A 10,000-nucleotide genomic window follows, 5' to 3' on the forward strand; every position below is an offset into this window, starting at 1 on the left:
ACTGAGTGAACACAAGTAAAACGTCGACTGAAATATAGGCTTTAATTAATCAAAGTGGTGCTGGTATATCAGGAAATTACAGCTGTCATGTTGCCATTTAATCAAGTGTTGGAAACTTTATTGCAAAATTCAACTGTGACTCGACCTTGGAGTAATCCTAACGTAACCTAGAAAATCTGTAGTTAGTGTGGCTGTTGGTGTGGCAGCTGGAGAAATATATGTATCATTACTTTGGCGAGCTTGGAATTGACATTGCGATCGAAGTGCTAAATTATTAGGCAACGTGACCAGTAGGTCTGTAGATCCTACCCAGCAGTGGACACAAAATGGCAGAAAGGGCTGATTAGATGCATTAGATTAGATTCAACCTTTATTGTGTGTAGCCTATTAACCTCGAGTTCATCTGGCAAAATGCTGGCAACTCAAATAAAAAATTGGGGTTATACTGTGGAGACCTACATACGATTGTGCCAATTGATTAGGTGGGTTATCTACTGTGTAAGAATTTATTGTAAATCAAGGGAAGTTACTGAAATTAGATTAGATTAGACTCAACTTTATTGTCATTGTGCAGAGTGCAAGTACAAAGCCAACGAAATGCAGTTTGCGTCTAACCAGAAGTGCAAAAAAGCAGAAAAGTGCAATGTGATATACAAAGTATAGACAGATGATGCATAGGCAGGACAAGAATATAGTGCAGTGTAGACAGTAGTATGCAGTAGGTTTACAGAAGATGGTTTACAGTAATATAAATTAGATATAAATATGTGCTGTGTATTAGCAGTTACTATATAAGAGCAGAATAAATATGGCAAATAAATATGTGATATGAACAATGTATGAACAACATGTACAGATATGTGCAATGTAGTAGCAGTGACAATATAATAGTAAGAATAATATAGAAATATGCAGTGTATAAATATGGATAATGAATGGATGTGAATAAATATGGATATACAGTATGAACCATATATGTACAACTATGTGCAGTGTGGCAACATTACCATTGTAGTGCAGATACAGTAACATTATAAGAGTATTAAGAATAAGTGTAGGATGGATAGTATGAAGAACAGTAGAATAAGGCTATATGTATAAGTGTAATTACAGTACGGGGGGGGGGGGGGGGGTGGTGATGTCCATTCCTGTACATTCACACCTCCTAGGAAGTGCCCTGAGTTCATAACATAACGACATAAGCGCACCGGCACTTTACACCACTTGCCCATGTACACCAGCACTAAAGTGTTCAACTCACAAGCATTCAATAACACAATGGATTTTATTGAGCGGCACTGACAAAAATAGAACTGAATCATAATCTACAACGCGGAGGGGAAAAAGGGTTCGGCGGTGGTGTGTGGGATAGTATTGGAAACAATGGAATCCAATCTAATCGAACATCAAAAGCAACGTGTGCCGCACTCATGTCAGCAGCTATGTGTGGAGCCCTTAATGGAAAACCACCTGAAAACCCTTGATTTGGAACACCTGGCTGGCAAATCACATCAAGCATAAAATGACAAACATCCAGCACACCAACAATACTCATACCTGTACCAAAGCTCCCAGTGCCAGCAATCACCAACAATCACCATTCAGTTTCAGAGTATTTAACACACAGGTATGATTACTACACGTCTCCACAGACTCGCTCACTCTCTCATAGACTGTCTGGCCCGAGCTGACTCTCTTTAGGTTGGACACAATGGCAGGCATCTTGAAAACGTAAATATGACTCATAAGTGTCACACTGTGTGTGTGTGTGAGTGTGAGTGTGAGTGTGAGTGTGAGTGTGAGTGTGTGAGAGTGTGTGTCACAGTGATTACTGTGCGTGAAGATCGCGGCCTGACAAAAAAGATGCTGCCTTTCACTGGTAGAGGATGAATCAGCAGGGGGGAAAGGGATTAACCAATCACAGGAGCTCCTCATCTAGCAAGCAGAAAGGGTTACACAGTAAGCAGGAAGCACAGCATGATGACAAAGACAGAGAGAGAGGAGAGAGAGAGAGAAAGACAGAGCAAAGAAGAAGTAGATCTGGGAACAGAGAAAAAGAGAAGTATAGAGAACAGAAGGAGAAAACAGACACTGATGCAGAGAGAGAGAGAAAGACTAAGAGAAAGTAGGTGGGTATAGGAAGATAGAAAAAGAGATGTATAGAGAGAGAAAAAAGAGAAAGAGAGAGTACAGGCGGAGCAAACAAAGAGGGACAGAAGCTTTAAACAGCAGGTGTGTTATTAAACAGTGCCTACTCATATTTCACACTCCAATTCAGCAGAGAGAGGGAAAGAGAGAGAGAGAGGGAGGGGGTGGGTGGCAGGGGCCTCTCATGCTTGTTACAATGTTTGATTCTCTCTTCCATTTTGTGTGATGGTAAGTGTCTCCCTCCGCATGTTGTCGTGGGCATTGGCACCATTGTATGTAAAGCCATCTTACTGTATTAGAATGTCATGCTGTGCTATTCGGGGTTAAACGCAGAGAGGACTAGCTGATCCGCGCGCCAAGCTCCCTGTCTTTCTTTCCCCCAATGTCAGCTTTATTCCAAAGGCATTTCTCTCTCTGTGTGCACTGATACTGGATGCTGCCAATCACCACAGAAAAAGAGGAAGAGTAAGAGACAGTGAAAGAGAGAGAGATAGAGAGAGAGAGAGAGAGAGAGAGAGTTGGCAAGAAGGTATTTAGTGGCAAATGAATTGTGGTGTCAAACCGCACAGATCTAAGCAGGACGTCACCATAGCAGCAGATCGAAGGATTAGTGTAGTGATGAGAAGAGCGGAGCGATGCAGGAATGATGCCACGGCAACGCAGACGGGAAGTGTGGGAGGGGAAGGAGCAAAGCAAAGAATATGACTGCATGTTGCTCCTATTTGTTTGCATTGCTCAGAAACTCATTTCCAGTTGATGGAGAGCTGGTTTTATTTGTGCAGCACCGAAAGATACACCACTTATATCTTATGATACACACACAAACACACACACACACACACACACACACACACACACACACACAGCAGACTTGTCATTGGAGCTCTGAACTAGCCCTGCCTTCGGCTGTTTAATGACTGCTACAACAGCCAGTCACACTGCGTAGCTGTGACCTGGCAACATTTATAACCAATGGCATTGTCCTGCTGTGACCTGGCAACTGGCATGACCAATCACACCTTCCCAATTTGAACACATGAGATTTCGGGACACTCACAGACATATCTGGACACACACATCCATACACACACACACACACACACACACACACACACACACACACTGTTGTCTGTGCGCTGGCCAGCCAGCCACCACCTGTCGGCTGAGTGTGTGAGCTGACTTCCAGCGGAGTGTTGCGGCGTAAATCACAGGTGTTCCTGCACACTGCCACGCTGTTTCCATGGCGTACTGCCCGAGATGCAGGTGTGTGTTGGGGCGTTAGAACAGAAGGTGGGCTAAATGTGCTCTCTGACGCCTCATTGGCCATCATCAGTAGCACAGCTGTTTCAGTGCAGTAATACCCACGTCTCTGAAACATGTCCCAGTTTCATTACATATCAACCATGAGTTTCCGATGCGTGCCCAGCCCTTTTAACATAACACCACTTTACCTCATCTCATGGTCAAAACTGTTTGTAGAAAGACTAAAAGCAGACATTTCTCTCACTAAAAGGTTTCTCTCGCTGGAAAACTGTCTGGTGCAATAACTCATTGGTTTCATCATTGAAGTTTTCCCATCACATACAAATGAGTAGCTTGAGGGAAAACAATTATCTCTGTTGGGGTTTTCTGTTTATGTATATTCGATTTGAAATGTCTTTTAATGTGTTCATATAAGCATAAAAATATCATAATGAATGATAATAAATGATTTGAATTGAATTCATTTTGGAACATGAGTCATTAAGCAAGCTTTGCATTAGCTAACTGACTAATGGACTACTTAACTGCCAAGTTTGGCTAAAAAAAGAGACTTTCAACAGGCTTATATATGTATGCATCTCAGAGGTGTTTGTACAGTATTTGTTGTGTATATTGTATAGATAGTGACCTTGTTATGCTTATCTATATGTATGAATGAGAGAAAAGTGTGTGTATTTGTGATATGTTTGCATGTGTACAGGAGCATCTCCTGATGATTGCGTGTGCTTATGAGTATGTATGAGTGATGTGTGTATCCTCATGTGTATGTATGAGTAATGTGCGTGTCCTTATGAGTATGTCCGGGTTATGTATGTGTCCTTATAAGTGTACGTAGGTAATGAGTGTGTCCTTATGCATAGCACCGGTCCTCTCTGAGGTGATGGCAATTCGATTACGGAGCCCAAATATTTGTCTACAGCCAACAACACTACTCCTACCTCCCCACACCCTGAACCCCTCCACAGCCCACAGGCTGGGCTGGTCCTCTGCAAAATCTCAGCGGTGGGAGTGTGGAGGTGGAGGTGGAGGGTGGGGGGTGTTCTGATGCATCAAGCTCCCCCTCTGGCTGTTGATGACAGCGGTCAGGTCCCTCCAGAGAGCGGAGTTTCTCTCTGTATCTCCCTCCTCGCTTGTCAAGCTTGACACTCCTCTGCAGAGGCGGCGAGTGGAGATCCATACCAATGCAGATGTCACGCAACGGACTGCTCGGAGAGGCGCGCGCGGCCGCGCACGTGTTCCGGCCGCTCCCTCGCCCCGCACGCCTTCGGCCCACACGCACCAGGGGAGGGAAGGCAGATAGAGAGAGTGGGGATAGGGGGAGCAATCACATCATTAGCATAGTAATCAGATTGAATGAAGTGTATTTGAATTGATGAATTTCATTAAATGGAAGCATGAATTAGTCATTGGAGTCACAGAGGGCTAACAAGAGGAAGCTGGAGAAAGTGACCATGAGATAAAGATAGAGAGGTACAGTAAATTGGAAGGAGGGAGAGAACGAGAGGGAGCGTGAGGTCGAGAGAAGCTGCTCTGATCTCAGTCCCTTCCTCAGAACAGGAGGCAGCTCTTGTGCGCCGCCCTGCTGGTGCTGTTTTGCCACTGATCTTTCTAAATACAAAAGCTGAGGGTGTGACTCATTTTGGTGGTTGTTTTGCAGTGTTTTGAAGAGACATGACCATTTAGCAAGGGTGCTGTCGCCTGTAAAGCTGTTTGAGTTCGATTCCTCCCCATCTGACATAATGTACAGTATCTGCTCTTTCTTTGCATTTACATGAGAGAACAATTTGACATTCTGTTGCAACACCTAGTTCAGATTAATCAGATCAATGTCTGACACATGGACTGAGAGGAGAGGTTTGAACTCCAACCTCATGTCATAGACATATACATGGCATGTGGCTGTTCACATTAAGACCACGTCTCATTGCAATACAAGGAGATGTTTTATTTGTGCAGTTCCTGTCTCACACCATCAAGGTTGATTTGCAGGAGAAAATAACAACCGATAATGTATGCAAAAAAAGGTGGAATGCAGGAAAGTAAGAACGTGTTTACTGCCTGGCTCAGTGAAAAAAGATTGTGTCGTAGGAGTAGAACATTGATTTTCAAACCAAATTACTGAAAACAAAAGATAGTGACACATCTGTGACTCATATCACTTTAGAATACAGACGCGATGCAGGATATATTAGACCAATAATCTGAGTTGGGAGAAAGCCATATCAGCCTGTGTGCCATCCGCAATCTGAGTGACTATCAATCACTGAGTTCCATATTACTCATACAGTAGGCGCAACCTAACCCTGCAGACATGAAAACAAACAGCATCTCGACTCGCGCTGGTGTCCCATTTGTTCGAGAAACTGGATAGGCATGCTTAACAGCCCACACTTTTTAGCATGCCGGACCTTACTCTCAGGCTGTGTGTGTGTGTGTGTGTGTGTGTGTGTGTGTGTGTGTGTGTGTTTGCTTGCTTGCTTGCTTGTGTGTGTGTGTGTGTGTGTACATGCCTTTTCAGATTGTAAAGCCAACAGTAACTGGGGCAGATGAGAAAATTTCAGCAGACTGATCGGAGTGCGAGAGAGAGAGAGAGAGAGAGAGAAAGGCAGACAGATGAACAAAGAGAGACTGACAGAGAGAGAGAGAGAGCGTCTGGAGGGCTTGAGACAAAGCCAACACCTGTGTCTCCCAGGAGGAGACCCCTCCGTCCAAAACACTCCTCCATCCAAACAGGCCTGTTGGTCCTGCACACTCCTAATGCCTGATGAGCTGCAGTGAACCTGACAGCTGGATTTGCAGGGCAGTGCGCGGGCCACAGTCTCTTTGGTGGAGGTGAGGTGCAGAGACATGACCATTTAGCTGGGGGCCTCCATTGTTTTGTCTCTCACTCTCTTCGCCTGAAGAAACTTTCACGCCACTATTTGCATATTCTAAACAGATCATTTGGGTTCAGTTCCGTCACACAATTACACAACGGTAATTACACAAAACAGCCAATTAGATATATTGCACCAATTTACATGTATTAGCAGCTAGTACTTTTCATCAGCACAAAATGTAAATTAAATATTGTTCATATTAATTGTAAGCTTAATTTAATTTAAGGTCACTGTGAATTGTCTCGTTTTATCTCACTAGTTAAATAATGAATGATCTCAATAATAATAATGAATAATCATCTCTATGTTTTCTAACTAGAAATGCATTAGCCAACTACAGTTACAAAGGCAGTCTGTTTGGTTTGCTGTCAACCCAGTTGATGGACAAAATAAGAAAAAATTAACTTAAAGGAGAACCTTGAATCTTTAAGTCAATCCATTAATATCACCTTATCGTGCCATGTGATGAAGTAATTTCTTGAGGTTTGGATTTTGATTGATTGCTTCATGCAGCCAGTGTTACAGTGCTTAAATATCTGCAGCTATTGTGCCTAGGCTCCAAACGATACCAATCAAGCTACAAAGGACTTTATTTATTATGCAGCTGAAGTTAAACATTGTGCCTTGTGCTTTGACATGTGAAGCCAACCAAGTTTCTGCTCTGGTGATTGGCTGACGTTTTAAAGGCTAAACTTGTAATTGGCTGACCTATGTGGTGCAAGGCAGTGATTGGGCAATCTCTATGAGGATTCAGGGCAGTGATTTGCTCTTGTGTGTGTCTACTCATCTTCAACACTAGTACTGATTATAACCATTAGCCTGCTCTGCTCTGCCTGTCAACCTGCAGTGTGTGTGTGTGTGTGTGTGTCAGAATCATCTGAGACCGAGAGATTGTGTGTGTGTGTGTGTGTGTGTGTGTGTGTGTGTGTGTGTGCACGTTGAAATGTGCCTGAAAAGTGTACGTCCTCAGCCCTGGGTTGAGGTTGGCAGTGAACAGGAGGAGGAAAGATGAACTGAGATACGCTGCGATATATACCAGCCCAAAGGGAGACAGCACACACACACACACACACACACACACACACAGGAAAGGGACTTTGTGTATATTTGATAGTGGTGGAGAGGGTACAACACACACACACACATACAGGAGCAACAGAGAGGAGAAATGAATGAGGAGATGAGAAAGAAATATGCATAAGCCAGGAAGAGGAAAGAGTGTACACAACAAAAAACACACTCCTGCATAGTGATAGACAGACAGAACACACACACACACACACACACACACACACACACACACACAAAGAGAGACACAAACAAGAGAGAGACACAAACAAACACGCATACCCATGTAGGCTCCATCAGTTCAGTTCAAAGGCTATTGACATCAGAGAAAGGCTGGTGTTGTCAAAGCATTTGTACATATTCAGACGAACAAAAGGAAAATAATAAGTTAGAGGGGAAAAATATAATCACAAAGAGAAAATTGCTTTGTACACACACACACAAATCAGTTATCAGTTTCCACCACAGAATTATGCATCCAATGTTGCACACAATGAGAAATATTCATTCATACAGTCACACTATACCACCACATACCTACAACAGCAGGCATGTGGGCTCTCTCTCTCTCTCTCTCACACACACACACACACTCACACACCTCACCACATTAACATACATTCCCGAGTGCCCTCTGACACACACGTGGTGTAAGATTAGTGTGAACTGGGGCTCAGGGGACAGAGCATGAGATTCAAGGAAATGAAAAAGACGTGTATGCATTCTTGGTTTTATAGAATTTTTACTTGGCTGTGTGTGTGTGTGTGTGTGTGTGTGTGTGTGTGTGTGTGTGTGTGTGTGTGTGTGTGTGTGTGTGTGTGTGTGTGTGTGTGTGTGTGTGTGTGTGTGTGTGTGTGTGTGTGTGTGTGTGTGTGTGTGTGTGTGTGTGTGTGTGTGTGTGTGTGTGTGTGTGTGTGTGTGTGTGTGTGTGCTAGTGTGTATATGTGAGTGGGAGAGACAAAGTATGAATCTGAGATGTGCTTGTCGAGTCCTTCTGGATTAAACACATTTATTGATTGGCAGATGGAGATGAAGAAGCAAAGAAAGAGTGAGGCATGGAGAGGAGTGAGGAGGAGTATAGGGTGTGATAGGATGGGAGGGTGAACGGAGAGAAAGAGAGTGATAGAGAAGAGCACTGTAGGCGAACGACAAAAGGAAATGGAGAGTAAGTGCAGAACAAGGATGAAGATACAGAAAGTGTCTGTGGGCTACTTTGATAATGAAGTGATGTTTATAATTAATGTGAACTGGAGGCAGGGAGATAGAACAGAGCTTTGGATACGCATTGCCTTAGTGAGAGTCTCAAGGAGGTTGTGTGTGTGTGTGTGTGTGTGTGTGTGTGTGTGTGCGTGTGTGTGTGGGAGGGAGGGGGAGATAAATGAGAGAGGCTGTGTTAAGGGATTGCAAATTCAAAGTGGTTTGTGAAACGAAGAGGGATAGCGCAAAGCCCCCTCCCTTTCTCCCTGCATCGCTCTCTCTTTCTCTCCCTCTCCCTCGCTCCCTCTCTCTGAAAACCTGGCTCCGTGTGGTACTGTCACACTCGCATCTACTGCAGTCTTGGAGAACGATCGCCAGCCTTGCTCGTACAGTCTTTTTGATCGCGGTTTTTTGTTACCGTCTGCTGAAGGAGACGCGGAAACAACAACCCATCCCATGCCATGCCATCGCAGATCAAGTCGCGTTATGACCACGATGACTTAATTTACGCTTTAATTCCGAGGCAGACGACAATCTAGCCGGAGAGAACAAGAGCGCGTTTGTATTGCGGTCATCCTGTAGCAAAATGTAACGAGTATTGGTGTGCCGTTCTTACGATGCGAGGCGTTTGAGGCTGTTGAATGCGATTTCTAGCTGGTGACATTTCGAATTTATTCTGAAGACGCCTAACTTGAGGAATTTGTATCGCGGGTGTATTTTTGCTTATTAATTATTGTTAATGTGCCTAAAAAGGATTCAAGGTCTGTTTTGATAGAAAAAGCATATATTTCAGTAACACATTAACCGTGTTATTTGTTTCTTTTTTACTACTATTACTTTGTCTAATGTGCGCTTTATGCGTTTATTACCAAACTCTTGCAATTTGAGTGCAGGTTAATATTTCAGTTTAAATGAGGTCTTCTCTATCTTTCTGTGAACTGATATCTAATAAGTAAATCCAATTAACGGCTCGGTAACCTGTGGTCATCGTTAACTGACCTTATTAGCCTCTGGTAATTTCAGCTTTCTTCCACTCTGTCGCATATTAATGTTCGATTTAAAGGAAAACTGGCGAAATGACTTATTCGTCTTAATACTTAACTAAACATGGATTTAATCATACCCCATGTGCCTCAGCAACACGTGTTTTCTCTGCTCTTTAAAACCTTCCATTAAAGGAGATTTGTCCGTTTCATAGATCGGGATAACAACAAAATTATTTTACAAACAGGCGTGATTTTAATTAATTACATTACATACAACATTTTTAGAAGAACATAGAGTGGCATGTAAATTATTATTTTGAAAACGCCTCCGCCATCTATACTGTCCATAACATTGCTACACACCCATACTTGAATCGGAACTCACCAGACCCAGGTGTTGGTTAACATGGCAGTAACCTGGCTGTGTCTTCGCTGCCCGTGGCGTCTCTGCCCCGGCTC

At 43.4% G+C, this 10,000-nt stretch overlaps 1 protein-coding gene across 2 annotated transcripts in view; it reads left to right on the forward strand.

Annotated features, from left to right (window-relative positions):
• Positions 1-10,000, forward strand: part of gabbr1b (gamma-aminobutyric acid (GABA) B receptor, 1b) — a 93,911-nt gene that overhangs the window by 40,274 nt on the left and 43,637 nt on the right. The gene's annotated exons all lie outside the window — the stretch shown is intronic.

Source organism: Alosa pseudoharengus, unplaced genomic scaffold (genome assembly GCF_046254945.1).
Source record: "Alosa pseudoharengus isolate Yale_2024_CS ecotype anadromous, Long Island Sound unplaced genomic scaffold, YU_APseudo_1.1 YU_APseudo_1.1_scf_23, whole genome shotgun sequence".
Taxonomy (NCBI): domain Eukaryota; kingdom Metazoa; phylum Chordata; class Actinopteri; order Clupeiformes; family Clupeidae; genus Alosa; species Alosa pseudoharengus.